Source organism: Bactrocera latifrons, unplaced genomic scaffold, assembly GCF_001853355.1.
Source record: "Bactrocera latifrons isolate USDA-ARS-PBARC rearing strain unplaced genomic scaffold, ASM185335v1 scaffold_1, whole genome shotgun sequence".
Taxonomy (NCBI): Eukaryota; Metazoa; Arthropoda; class Insecta; order Diptera; family Tephritidae; genus Bactrocera; species Bactrocera latifrons.
This window is the reverse complement of record NW_017534407.1, coordinates 5,066,738-5,082,625: the sequence shown is the minus strand read 5'-3', so window position 1 is coordinate 5,082,625 and position 15,888 is coordinate 5,066,738. Positions and strand designations below refer to the sequence as shown.

Genomic DNA, 15,888 nt, shown 5'->3' with positions numbered 1-15,888 from the left:
AAAAGATTAGTTTCAATTATTTAATTATCAGTATAATGTTGCTAATAATTTTAATTACCAACCTAATGTTACTAAAATTATTACAAATTTACTCAAATCGACTAATCAGCTGGCAACAGACGCAGAATTGCTCAATTCTTGGCGCGCATGCACACAACTATCTGCTTGTAAAATTGCAAAAATGCATTTAGAAAAACAAATAATAAAATTCAATTTCAAATTCAATCAGACAAATATTTCGACGTGATGACGTCGATTACTTGCCGCAGACAGGAAGCACTGATCAAAATCTGTGCACATGCATACATACATGTACATACATAATATATAAGTACAAATGTAATAATATAGTATGCATGCCTAAGCAAGCATATTTATATATATACTTGTATTTTTTTTTTTATATTTACTTGTATTTGTACATATATACCGTTATGCATGTGTAAAGCTACTTGTTGTGTTAAAAATAGTGCATTCGCATAGCACTCGGGCAGTCTTGCGTGCCAGCTTGTATTTTTATAAATGCAAACAATAATGTCAAGTTCAATAATTTGCCTCAAATAAGAAAGTATCTATCTACAAATGTGTGTGTGTGTGTGGGTGGGTGTGCATGTGTGTATATGCAGACGCGGTTTGTGAGGTATGCAAAAATTTCGCTAGGAATGGCATTTGTCTCTGTTATATATTTATATATATATATCTATGTTTTTAGGTATATATGTGTATATGTATGTATGTATGTATGAATATAAACATCAATCTAAAAATATTTGCTTTGTTCCAAAAAATGTTCCAAAGCACGACATCACGTGGTCTTCAAATCCAAAGCAGTTTCTTTTTTGACTAATGCCGAGTGCCAGAAATTCTTTAGCGTCAACATAGCTTTGCAGGCAGGCATACATACATACGAGTGGTACATACTTAATGACATTTGTTGCACCTTTAATGCATTTCTTCGACTCGAAAATTGTGAAACGTGCTTGCGTTCGCAAAGTGATCTATCATCGCCAATCAATGAAAATAAAATTTCGTGACTTTGTCACTTATTTATTTCGAAAGCAAAAAGAACTGATGAAAATGGAAATTTTGTGCTTGGCTAAGAGTGGAATGCAACGTGCTAGTTACAAGGCATTGCTTTTGCCATTTGTTGAGGAATAGCATTTTTATAAAAATTTCCACTGTTTTGAGTTTGTTGTTGCTTTATAAAAGATATTTGTAGATACATATATCTACCATTTGTATGTATGTTTGTGAAATAACTTAATCAACGTAAGCAAATTGGCAACGACTTCGAAAATCGATCAAACAGTTGTTGTGTGGCATAGACGCCAGAAATGCAAATCTTCTATTCGTTGTAAATAGCATACTACTTGTATATTTGAGTATATGTATGTATATACACCCAGCGAAACAAAAAAAGTCGAACCAAGTTTCTTTTACAAATTGTAAGCGGTATTGGGTATTTCAAGAATTCCGCAGATCTATTTTAAAACGCAACCGAGCGCCCCCTGGCGGCGCCATCTATATATCGACTGAAGTGAGAATCTGCTATCTTTATCGATTGTCCAGTGAAAATTCCACGACATTTCATCGATTGCAAGTGAAATTATTGCATTTTCAGTGTCAGTATGCTTGTGTTCTCGGTGCGAAAATGAGCTTCGAACGAAGAGCCAACCTTAAATTCTGTTTCAAAATTGTTAAAACTTTTACCGAAACATTTCAATTGATAAAACAAGTTTATGGCGATGATTGCCTATCGCGTAACAGAGTGCACGAGTGGTTTCAACGTTTTCAAAATTGTCGTGACGACGTACATAAATTACGATCAAAATGTGGGCCAATCGAAATTCCATCGAAACTGTGCGTGAATTCATCAAAAATCAGCTGAAATCATCATTGGAATTCGTGGAGTTGAACATGTCCAAAACATCGATTTTTCGAATTTTGACCGAACATTTGGGTTTACGAAAGGTGTGTGCACGGTTTGTTCCGCACAAATTGACTGACGACCAAAAATTGATCAGAATCCGATATTCGAAGGACGATTATTTGACCAAAAATCACATTTTAACAATTAACCACTCCACGGATTCACCTGATATGGCACCGTGCGACTTCTTCCTTTTCAGAAAAATGCATTTGCCTATGAAAGGGAAGCGTTATGCAGACGTAGAGGCCATTCAAAAGGCTTGCACCAGCATACTGGCCACCGGAGCTAAAACACTCGTTCGACATGGTGCAAACAATCAAAAAGCTGTATTGAAGCAGAAGGAGACTATTTAATAAGATAAATTGATTTGGGCGAAAAAACCATTTGTTCTGTTTTCTTTTTTTTTCAATTCCTGTTTACTTTGGAACGCATCTTGTACACAAAAAAGTCTTATCGCTTTATTTTATATATTCGAAAATTTGATTGGTCGAACTCACAAAATTACGTTGTTTAATTGTCACCCCCGTTTCTTAGCGTCGCATTAAGTTTCTATTAAACACAATGTTTGAAAACTTTAAATCTACTACCCACTAGCGATTGCGTATTATAATTTTTTTCGAAAACGTTATTTTAATGTGTGTTAGATAAACTCATTAAATATTGCAAATAATTTATGCACTCATGCATTAAATATCCATTCAGATAGAAAATCTTTGCGACAAGCCCACACTAAGCAAAGAGTTCAATGTTCTTGGCCAACCTTCGTTGATGTCTAATCAATTCGAATTAATTGAAATCGATCAAAACACACATGTACAAAGGCCGCAAATCTGCGCTCGGTTATAATAACTCATATTTCATGAATGAAAAAGCGGCGATCTGAAGCGGATTACTAGTTTTTTCAACCTGCTATTAACAACCAGAGTTGCAAGCTAGCATGCATGTATATTTACTTCGGTATATATTTACACCCAAGCGCACGTCAGTTTTAGCGGCGATAAATGTCAGCTATGATTATTTTTATACCCAAACAAATATTTATTGCAGCGGCTGTAGCGTTTTTTGTGGTTTTAGAGTCATGGTATGATTTTAGTCCTATCTAGTGTCATAGTGCCCTTGAATCGTGTAATAGTGATTAAAAATATATACTACATTAAATGACATTGAACCCTTTTGAAAGTTAGGTTGCTGTGTCTGTCTCACAAAAGTGGGGATATCTTCAACATCTATTAACTGAGTTTATGGATTAACTATATACAACACTATATAAAATTTTTTTGGGTTAAGCATCAATTATAGCAAAAATATTAGTATTCGGGTATAAGGTACTCAGCCCCTTTCGCTCCATTTATGGTGTGTGCCTGAATTTTATTCGGGAAATCGTGAATTCTACAATTTGAAGAAACTTAAAAGAACCTTTTTCCATAAAGAAACTTTAACAAGGCGTCTGTATTATAAGAAAGATAAATACATGTTTACTGTTAATTGAAAACCGATATAGTACATGAAAGAATGTTCTAGAAGAACAAGATGTTCTGTAATTATTGTTTTAGTCTCCTCAATTCTAATATACCATAGTAGTATGGTTGTGGGATTAGCCCCAATTAGTTTCTTTGTTGCATGTTTCAACGGATTTATCTTCCTTTTTGGCTGCTTCTTGAGCTCCAGTGTACTGTGTTGAACTCAAGTTTCAAATATTGGTAACAAATTGATTTATAGTAGCAGGCACATTATGACTTTCTTCGATGAAGTGGTCAATCTAAGACCTATGTATGTAGTTAGTTTTATATTTATTTTATAGAAATTGTCTACAGATTTTGAGATAACACTCTTTTTTCTTTTAATCAAATAAATTTGTAAATCTTGTGTAGCTCGGAGAAGAACAGAGTCTCTGAACAATCAAAATTATTAGATTTTGCTGAGAGCTATCATAATAAAAAACCGAGAAAGGAAGCAAAGTATTGCTGAAAAGTTTTCATCATATTTCTAGTATGGTTTGTCGTTAGTAATATAAGTATATAAATTTCACACCTGACTAACTACTATTGGTTCAAGAAAAAAACTAAAAGGAATTTGTATTGAGAAAACGCAATTTTGTTGCCCTAATATTTCTGATTTAGGTTTCGAAATTTGTATTTGCCATCAGCAATTTTTTCCTGTCCCCTGGCATCAAGAGAATGATCGCTGGTTTAGCGTAAGTCAAATGGTAATGACTGAGATTGAGCATGTGCTATATTAGCTGAAAAGGTTGAACACGAGATTACCACTTAGTCCGTTGAAAATAAGATTTATAAAGTACTAATTACTTTGGATTTTTTAGTGTAAAACAAAAATGTTTTCTTTATTGTGTAAAACATTTTAAGGAATTATATACTCTCAATTTTGATCCAATATCTTTTCCCACTTTTCGGGCAAGATATGGATTCCACGTTCATAAAATTGTTGATGCTGCTGGTACAAGTGAATTTGGTCGCACTGATTTGAGTTGAAGGTTTTGCCATTAAAAAGTTTTTGCAAATACCGGAACAAGTAATAGTCTGCAGCTGCCAAGTCTGGAGAATATGGTGGGTGTGGTAGCACATCTCATTCAAGCTACAAAAGCTTTTGGCGAGTCACAAAACTCATATGATGTCTCGTGTTAACCTGATGGAACACAAAAAGCTCAAAATAGACGCAAAATATAACCTTTGTTTGGTAACTATCGGCCTTCGACGTGGTTTGGTTGGTTCATTCTTTTAGCAAAAATTAATAACTTTTTTTTTAACGCTCATAGTCATTAATGAGACGTAACAAATTTTGTTCTGTAACAACATGAGAAACCCATGTGTCAAGCTTCGAAATTAATTTTAAACGTTTCATGTGATAATATACCAAAAATGCTGCTTTCAATCTTCCATCTTCAATAGGGCACAAAAATTACTATTTAAAAAAATTTAACAAAACAAGTCTACTAAAAGCTGTTCAAACATGACGGGTGATCCAAGTAGAGGCAATTTATAATAGCCCTTTTTTGACAGCTCACGCGTAATAGATTCAAGCTGTCATGACACGTTTGTAGAATTATTGTATTGCAGATATTCAAGAACTGTAATTTTCTCTAGAACAAACAACGATACGCCATGATAATCGACTATTTGACGCCGGCGCCTTTTCCCACACATCGCATCAATCAATGAATACATTGAGAGAACATTTCGGAGAGCAGATAATTTCACGTTTTGGCCCAGTCGATTGATCATCAAGACCATGTGTTAGCACATCGTTAGACTTTTTTCTGTGGGGACATGTAAAATCTACAGTCTATGAGGACAATCCCGTTTCGATTGAGGCCTTGGAGCAAAACATCACGCATGTCTTTCGCCTGACGAGTCGAAAAACTTGAACGCATCATAAAAATTGATCGTTGAGTTCTCATCTGAGAGCCGCGGCCAACATTTGAAAAAGATAATCTTCAAAAAATTAATGGCAAATAATCTTTTTTCCCATAAAATTTGAAGTTTCTGTGATTTTTCTTTTAAAAATTAGGGAACCTCGATATGGAACAGAATACGCATAGATCGATAAAGTGACAGCTTGTAAGTACATATATTGAAGATTATTGCCAATCGAATGCCGGATTGTCAATTTAGTATTTCTACAATTAAATATTTAGTTACGACCCTGAAAGCAACATCAATTTCCAAATATCTTGGTCAACCCAAAGTGTGAGGTTATAATCGCATTAGAGTGTACGGTAGACTAGCGAAGACACATCAGGGTGATCGCACTTAGCACTTTGATAAATGATTTTCCAAACTATTTTGACACAACGTAGCTAATTTCGTATAAATTAAAATTTTAATTGCAATAGTGTGTTGGTTGTGACTAGTTGACACGGATCTACAAATATATGGCCATATGTTCATGTGCTTAGAAAATATTATATAAACATTCGTCGCGGCAAAAATAAAGAACATTAAAAGTAAGAAACAGAGAATAAAAACAAACTGGTGAAAACCGGTTAAATTTTTGCATACATTTGTTGGCATTAATCTTGTCAAAGTTGTCTAGCATTTAGTTTATGCGCAAGCGTGCTTATGTTTGTGTGTTTGTATGTATGTAAATACCAAATTCATTGCCAAAATGACCATTAGTTTGGCGAGTTATGTTGTCGGCTTTGCTATAAGTTCAACTTGTTGTTGTCGTTTGTTGTTTTTTGCAAATTTTTGTTGTTGTTTTTTTGATAACTATGTTGGCTGTATTTTTCGCCTTTTTTATTTACTTTTCTATTTGTTTTGGCATTTATTATACCCTGAAAGCAAACTTTAAGTTTGCCACGAAGTTTGTAACACCCAGAAGGAAGCGTCGGAGACCCTATAAAGTATATATATAAATGATCAGTATGTTGAGCTGAGTCGATTTAGCCCTGTCCGTCTGTCTGTCTGTCCGGTTGTATAGATACGAACTAGTCCCTCAGTTCTTAAGATATCGTTTTGAAATTTTGCAAATGCCATTTTCTCTTCAAGAAACTGCTGATTTGTCGGAACTGCCGATATCGAACCACTATAACATATAGCTGAGATACAAACTGAACGATCGGAAACAAGTTCTTGTATGGAAAACTTTCACATTTGCCAATGTATCTTCACAAAAATTGGCACACGTTATTTTCTAAGATAAAAATGTAATATACGAAAAAATTGTTCAGATCGGTTAACTATAGTATATAGCTGCCATACAAAATGAACACATAGTTACTATAAGAAATGCAACTGTAAAGGGTATATAAGCTTCGTTGCAGCCGAAGTTAACGTTTTTTCTTGTTTTTCGAATTTTTTGACGACATTTTCTTTAAAATTCAGTGAGTCAAGCGCCTCTAGGCTGATAACTCTAACATACATACTTCATACATATAGTCGTACATACAAACATTCATACATATATGAATACTATTTATCATCTGTTTAAATAGTCGTTAGTAGTTTGTTTATATTATTTTTTATCGAATTAATTTGCGTCTTACACATTTTCTTTGTAGTTTTTGTAGACTGGGTCATTCACGTTTATTGCTCTATCACCTAGTGCGGTATTACTTAGTGTAGTACGAATGAATAAATTAAATACTCAGAAACATGTGAATATTTACAAGCCATATTTATTGCTTTGTTTATTATGTAAATAAGGTAAATAGGTGTAAATTATTTTCGCGCCGATCATTATGGCCTACTCATTCAATTTAACCACCCTCTGAATTTTCCGTTATTAGCTAATTTCCGTATTGCGAAAAATATTTACGTGTAAACTTATAAACTTTTCCGCTGTTGACATTTTACGTTTTTCTGTTTGCATATGTATGTGTTTAGTTTATATAACCACTAAAATATTCATCTTCTTTTGGAGCAAAAAGTTGACTCAGATGTTTTTGTAAAATATTACCCTTTTGCGTAATCAGTATCAGTCAACCTTAAAAACTGAAATTATTTGTTGTAACACATCAACATTGACATAGGAACTGCTAATTAGAAAAATATACCATAGTGTGTTTTTGATGCACTAGGACCTTTTTTTTTAAATAGAATAAACATATTAATAAGTTTCAATTGAAGGTTAATAACTCATGATCCAAGTACCTCTACTTTTTCAATAGTCCGTTTCTGATAGATCACGTGTGAGTCGTGTCAAATTGTATGTTATTTTTGTTCAGTGTTGTTTGACGTTTCAACTTGAGCAGATTTACGACTGAAAAATCTTTACAACTCGTTTAACTTAATTACGCAAATCCAGGTTTTGTAAATAATGCGTTTCGTTTGCTTCGCTCAACTTATGGTCAACATAATCAGCCTACTGAGCGTATTATTCCCAATCACCCATCTTGAGACCAGTATTCATTATTGGATAATATACGACCGAATGGACCACGTTTAGTACGTTGTAAAGAATATGTAGCAACCCTAGCTGAGAGAGAACACGAAAGCCGTGTACAGTCATTTCAGTTCGCAGACACTCGGACTGATATCTCAAATTGAAAGCGTACAAAATTCAGCTTGTGTAAGAACAGAGAGCACTCGACCTTCCCAAGTGACATTGATTCATTCTATGAGCTCTTGAAAATTTCCACGTAGATCCGACCTTTGTGAGCCAAATTTTGTTCTGCGGTGAAGCTCATTTCTGGATCAATGACTATGTAAGCAAGCTAAATTGTTTCATTTGGGACGTAGGGCAATATGACGACCTTCAAGATGGTGTCACATTTGAGCGAACAATACGGTGAGCAGATAATGTCACCTTTTGGCAACCAAGAACGTGTGATATCACACCGTTAAACTTTTTTGTTTGTAAGTATATGTAAAGGCTAAAGTCTATGCGGGCAATCCCGTTGCCATTCAGACTTTTGAGCATCACGCGTGTCATTCTCCAGTTACCAGTTGAAATGCTACAACGAGTCATCGAAAAGTGAACTCAACGAATTTACTATCTGAGACGTAGTCACGGCCAACATTTGAAAGAGATAATCTTTAAAAATTCTTTCGAATGATAATAAACATTCCCATTAAATTTGAAGTTCCTGTGTTTTTTCTCTAACAAGTAGGGAATCTCGAAATATACCTTTTATGTAAGCTAACATCAAACTTTGGTACTTATACCTTTTCGTGTTTGGATTAGTCAGGCTTGCGCAAATCTTAATATTTTGCCAGACTAAGTTGTCTTAAACCGTAACAAATTAAAAATGAAAAAGGTGATGTTGATTTTCCAAGAGCTAAAGAGGAGCGAAGCGAACGAGCAATCTGGTACAAATTACATAAACTGGCATAATAAAATAAATAGTGATATTATTGCTGTAATTAGGTATTTTAAAACTCTCGTGTATTCAATTTACTGAATTAATTCAAAGTAGTTGAACGTAGGTTAGATTAGGTTAGTCTGGTAGAGCAATGAGACATGCATAGAACAGTTTTGATGGGATTAATGCTTCATATTGTTTTTGTCGGGTGATCAATTTTATAATCAACGAGTATGTGGAGGTGGTATGAATATCAACTTTCTCAGTTGCAAAAAAGTTTCGTTTCATCTCCAACAATTTTTATTTGATAAATATGCGATGATCAATCCGCCAGTATTAAAGTTTATATCACGATTGTGAAAGAAAGCGAAAGTGTCAATTAATTGGTAAATTGAAGCTCACGTTCTGAGAATGATCGCAACCGGTTTAATATATTCACAATAATTAATAAAATATGCATTGAAACAGGGAAGTTGTTAGACACACCTATTATATAAACTCATTAATGTTTGTTTATTCCTTCAAAACCAGACTCATTGTTGAGTAATACTTAAACGAAAATTAAAAAAAAAAAAAAAACAATAATTTCACATAAATTTTGATTCAACTATTCAATATAAAAGAACTAATATATAATATAATAATTTTCTCGATAACTTGTTAGACATAACTTCTTATAAAATCTTATTCAGCTTGTATGTTTTGAGCTTTATCTGCTGACAGCATTTTTAAGTTATCTCTACACTTTTTGGCTTTGATAGAAAAGGGTTTGGCTCTAGAATATTTCTGTTTTTATTTGACTAATTTTGAAAAGTACTACCGAGGGCAAAAACTATTATAGTAAGATTTTTTAATTAAGATTTAGCATGAAAACCCATTCGCCGAAATTTTTTCCTTCTATGTTAGCTATGTTAGTATGACTGTCAGTAACATCTGTGCCAAAGGTTACATCAAAATTATCATTGGTATTGAGTATACTCTGGTCTTTCTGAAATACATAAACTGCATTCGGCGATTTTTACGATGGGTAAAATTATTCAACAAAGAAGTTCTTTAAATTTTGTGTGCGGAATTAAATTTCTGGTACCGAAAAGTTCAGAATATTGGAAAAGGCCTCCAGTGATAATTGTTTGATAAGATAATAAGAACGCGTTGACGTTGAACCACGCCCAGGACGGCCATCAACATTAACTGATGATCAATACGTCAATAAAATAAAGGAAATGATGCTTGAGAATCGACTATTAACAGCCAGAATAACTGGCATCGTTGGAATATCGTAATTATCAGTGAAAACAATTTTGAAAGATCATTTGGGCTTAAGAAAATTTACCAAACATGCTGGTTCCAAGATCATTTAATTTTTTCGGAAAACAGGCGTCGAATTAAGGTCTGTGAAACAATGCTTCATAAAACGTGTTATTACTGGTGATGAACCTTGGATCTATGCTTAGGACCCGGTGACAGGTGGTCAATCCGGCGAATATCGTCAGGGGTGAGCCGAAGCCGAAAAGTGATGCATTTCGAATTCCTTGCGACCGGCCAAACCGTCAACAAAGAATACTATTTGATGCGTCGTTTGCGCGAAGCTGTTCGTAAAAGAGGCAGGAATTATAAGCCGACAACTCTTGGTTTTTGCATCACGATAATGCATCATCGCACACTGCATTGATCCTTTCTGAATTTTTCGCCAAATTTTCAACAAATATCTTGTTGCAACCATTGTATTTGCCTGATTTAGCTTCGTGTGATTTCTATCTATTGAGTAAACTCAAACTACCGCTCTGAAGAAACCGTTTAGAGGCAACTGAAGCCATTGAACATGAAACGCTACGCCAATTGAAGACTATTCCGGAAATTGACTTTAACAACTGTTTCAAGGATTGGAAAAAATTGGAAAACTCAATTGTATTAGAGCTAAGGTCAATTACTTTGAGGGGGACGACATAGATGTTGAAGAATAAATTAAGAATTTAAAAAAATTATGAACAAACTCTTAATAGTTTTTGCTCATGAAAACATATAAAAGAAATTTTCTACTAGTCATGATTTTTTTCATTTCTAATTAATTAGATTGGCAAGTTATCCATAAACGTATCGCGGACAGTTTTCTTCAAAAGAAATTGTATTTGAACTGCGGTTCCCTTACGGCTAAGACTTATTAATTGTTTTTTAATTTTAGATACAATCTGAAGTAATCAACGAGTGGGCCAAAGAAATTTATGACCTCTAAGTTTATGAGAAATCATATGTGTTGGACTATAATAAAATAATTTATGAATACTATATAGAAAGAAGAAACAAAGAAACACTAAAACATATGCGAGAACACAATAAATTAATTAAATTTTACAATCGAACAATTAAACTAGAAACAAAAACATAAAATTCATAGTCAGAGCTTTATTATACATACATTTATGTGTATGTAATTGAAAATATATATTTCTTATGGCCACATTTCCATATGTAATGATGTGAGCGCGTGCGTGTTGTACACGGAAGTGAATGCAACTAGCTGAAAGTCTAATGAAAAAGCGTTTGAAAACCTGTTCAAGCCAAGTATTTAAGTAACATCGATTTAAGCTAATGAATTGGGTCAAAGGAGAATCGAATTAGTGATTATGGCATTGAAAAGAAATATGTGCCATATGTGTGTATGTATGTGTTAGAAAAATGATTAAATATTTCAAGTTTAACGATAATTAATAGCCAGCTATTTGGGAAACAAAGAAGAGTGGTGTTAAGAATGAATTGCGTCATTAWGCATACATTAGGGTGGAAACATATGTAGTGTAAGGTGGATTAAACTGAGCTTACATATAATTATAGCATAAAGTATTTTAATAAATATGAATAAATAATATCTATAAAGATGTAGATATTTGAGATTACATCACAGTGGTGACTTCTAGACATAACGTATTTATAACTTGATGCTTCTCGACATTGTCACTCAAATAAAAGGAATAAGTAGCGAAGTGGGAGAAGAAGAGGGAGGATGATGAAATTACTTGAAGAGCGAACTCTTGAGACTTTTGTTTTTTTAATTAAGACCAAGTTTAATTCAGTAAAACGAGGCTAAGTCCAGTCGTTCGAAAAGCGGAATTTCGAGGTTCCCTACTTTCCTACTTACAGGTATCATTCGAAAGAACATTCTTTGGAATTTAGTTTTTGGAAGATTATCTCCCTCAAGTGATGGCCGCGGCTATGTCTTAGATAATGCATCCGTTGAGTCCAGTTTTTGATGACTAGTTCGAGCATTTTGACTGGCAACTGGCCTGAATCTAAGCATAGACTTTAGACATTTCATATTTCCACATGAAAAAGGTCTGACGGTATGATATCACATGATCTTAATGGCCAATCGATTGGTTCAAAATGTGCAATTATCTGCTCGCCGAAGTGTTCTCTCAATAAATCCATTGATTGACGCGAAATGTAGGAAGTGGCGCCATTCAATGAAACCAAGACCTCAAGATGGGTGATGGTATTGCGAATATTCCGCTCAGTAAGCCAATTATGTTGACCATTAGTTGAGTGAAACCCGCGATCACACATTTTTACAGACCTTGAATTTTCGAAATAAAATTGAACGAAAGATTTGTAAACGGTGTTCAGTAGTAAGTCTTTCCAGGATGAAATACCAAATAATACTGAACAACTTACGCGTGATTTGTCAAAAAAGGTTTTTAAAAAATAAACCTCTACTGGTATCATCCGTTATATCTAAACGAACGGAATGATGAGCTGAGCCGTTTTAGTTATCTTCTTAGGATTAGGGATCATGTTGGTATGGGGATTAGCTGGACCACTAGTCGGAAACCTAAACAGTTAGGGTCCTTTGCGCGTGAGTTGTTTTAGCGGCGAAGGCGTTTAACTGAGAATAAGAGTTAGTTTTTTGTGTAAATGGTGTGGGCATGTAATGTGCATATTAGGTCCAGCCCCTGGTCGCCAGTCCAGATTAGTATAAAAGTTCAAGTGGTAGTAGTTTCGGCTACGATGTCTGACTGGAGGCTTAATTCTGGTACCACAGGGAGCTTGGAGCCCATGATATTCGCTCCAACCTGCTCATACGGACTAGCTCCTCGGATAGTATCGTGGTGGTTGTGGATAAAATCCGAATGCGAAAAGAATCGACCCTTCGTCGGGTGAATGTACAGAAGCGATTTTAGATGAGCCTCGAACACTGCCAAGGTGGTTAATGTTAGGAAATGGGGTAGTTTGTGAACTGATTTGTTCAATATCTTCCAGGAAAGAATGATATGTTAATTTTTGTTCAGATTAGCAAGTGATCTTGTGTATACAACTTTTTCATACTTTGAGTAGAGACGTTTTTTATATATACGCGTTAAAAAATTACTGAAAATAGCTGTTAGGGAATAGCGAATCGAACACATCTTATCAACTTAAGGGGCATGCTTCTTTGCTGTCTGTTTTCACGTTAAATAATAATATTAAAATTAGTTTTTAAATCAATGAAACTAATTTCAGTATCTTAAGTTTTCTGCAGTAATTTGTTATTTGAGCCATTCACAATGATACAATTGACTACGATCCGTTTCATAAACCTTTTTGTTGCTTTCACATGTAAAATATTTGACAAAAGATAGCGCGCAGAGAAATGGCGAATCGAAGACAGCACTAGAGATATGGTTTTACTCACTTATATTCTCCATATATCTTCATTGTTAATTTTTCCAAATCTCACATTCCTAACTTTTTCTAGTTTCAATAAAAATGAAATTACTTAAGTAGTTTGTTTGCAAAGTTAATATTTAAGAATATAAATTAAAAGCAAATTGTTAAAATATTTTTGTTTTTCTTATTTCGTTTTTTTTAAGTACCTTCAAGCTAAAAAAAGACACAAAAGAAAATAGCAATGTCAGGGGGAAGGCCGCACCGTCAGCTTTATTACTCAGCAGCAATAACAGTAATTTGCTTTTGTGTATCTTAACCCCCGCATTTAAGTGGACGGATTAGCGTTTTCGAAAGTGATAAAAGTTAATGTTTAAATAACACAGTGTTTTCTGGGAAAGTGATAAGATTTAGACAAACAGGCGCAAAGTGTTCTAAAAAGTTTAGGAGGTTATAAGCTGCACATAAACGCATACACGAGTAACTACATTAAAGTGTCCATAGAATGTGTTATATACTCATATATATGTGTGTGTGTATATAGTATTTCAGAAATTGTTTGTTTGCGTTTCTCCATTTGCTTACCATCGCTTCTGCATACCTTTGCAATTTTTCTTCTTTCTTCTTGTTGCATAATCACAACCGAAGAACGAGCTAAAACGTGAATTTAAGCAAAACAACCCGTTTTTCGCGCAACTACTAATCAAAGCGTTTATATTTTTTGCTATTAGTCGCATTTAGCGCTTTAAAATGGCACGAGCAAACATATTATGAAGCATGTACATATATACATATGTGTATGTATGAGTGACTGACCGCCACCCACACACAAGCGAGCGAGAGATATGAGAACATCTGTGTATATATAGGTATTGTATCGCATATGCATAACTATGTATATATGTTTTACATGTTGTCAACCGTTATGAGCGCAGCTTAATGTCGGCGTTCAGTTCGGCTCATCTCGAATTGCGGTTAATTTAATGGCGTCACTAATGTGCACATTGATAAAAATCGCTGTTTGAAGCGCGAAATCTGACAGCTATATTTAGTCAGTGGTTTTTATTGCAATTGCTGTTGTTGTTGCATTTGTGATTTACGCACAATTTCCGTTTCCGTTGTTATACGCACACTCCGCAGCCAGGAAAAACAAAGCGATATATATTTTTACTTTGTGTTCGATGGACTTTGCGATARAAGCGCCATTGAGTTTATATATATTATATTATATATGTTGATCACTTTATTTGCAATTATTCTTAATAAATCTTAGACTAACCAGCATGACGCAGATTTACCTATGCTGCATAGAGCTATATGGATATGGATATACATAAATAACTAAATAAGTAATGAAAAAGTATTGACACAGGAATGTTGCGTATACGCAGCGGTAGACCAATGGCAATGTTATTGATACTTTCACTTAAAACAAATTAGATCAAATGTACATATATATAAAATATATAAAGCGTAGTTTTTCAATAAGTGACAATTGTTTATTTTCGCAAATCAATGAAATTCTTCTTAAATTCTTCTACTACTGAAAAATTTTCTAAAAAGTTGAATACGTAAAATTATAAATATTAGCCATCCTCAGGAGACTTTTGTAAGTCTATACACGATAAATATGTAATAAGCCATTTTTAAAGTAGAGTTAAAATTCCTAGCGAATACATCGCAGTAGTCTCACTATCACATTAAAAGTGCTATTAAGCTAAGGACTTTATCTAACAGCAAATTTGTGACAAACTCTGAAATAAATTCAAAAATATATCCCATGTAATCATATCACTCGAAACCCAATCTCACCGCAATAGAATGTAAGAAGTAAAGTAAGGATAGCGATAGTTCTATGGGAAAAATAACAAAACGAACAAATCTATATGGAATTCTATATAAAGGATGTCTTCTGACAGCTTTAATTTGTTTTTAAGTCTTTCGGTTCAAATTTTTGTATTGATTTACAAACTACAGAGGATATGGTTATTTATGCAATAATCGAGCAAATGGCTTCCACGGGTATATTATAAGCAAATTGAAAGAGACACGCTCGTTTCGATAACCTTAGGAGGCTTCTAGAAACATTTGGAAATGGAAACTTTATATATAAGTCCATACTGGAGCTTAAATGAATATTCGGCTGTTGAACTACAGCAAGTGAATAAATGCGAGTTTTCGAAGAATATCAAACGAATTTTAGTTACCTAACACTGGAGAGGAGTGTTTAATAACGGGATCACTGATTCCAACTAATGTAGAGTAGGATCGGACTAGTTAAATTCACTGAAAAAAATTTAGAAGCCATACCTACATATATGCTATGAAAATGTATGATAGCATATGTTTTGTAGAAACGCATACTTGGTATGATCTGATTTATAAAAAAAATATTTTTATACTCTCTCAACAAAGTTGCTAAAGAGAGTATTATAGTTTTGTTCACATAACGGTTGTTTGTAAGTCCTAAAACTAAAAGAGTCAGATATAGGATATACCAAAATGATCAGGGTGACGAGTAGAGTTGAAATCCGGATGTCTGTCTGTCCGTCCGTCCGTC

General features: G+C 34.0%; 1 protein-coding gene across 1 annotated transcript in view; it reads right to left on the bottom strand.

Annotated features, from left to right (window-relative positions):
- Positions 1 to 15,888, bottom strand: part of LOC108978229 (proton-coupled amino acid transporter-like protein CG1139) — a 28,014-nt gene that overhangs the window by 8,438 nt on the left and 3,688 nt on the right. The gene's annotated exons all lie outside the window — the stretch shown is intronic.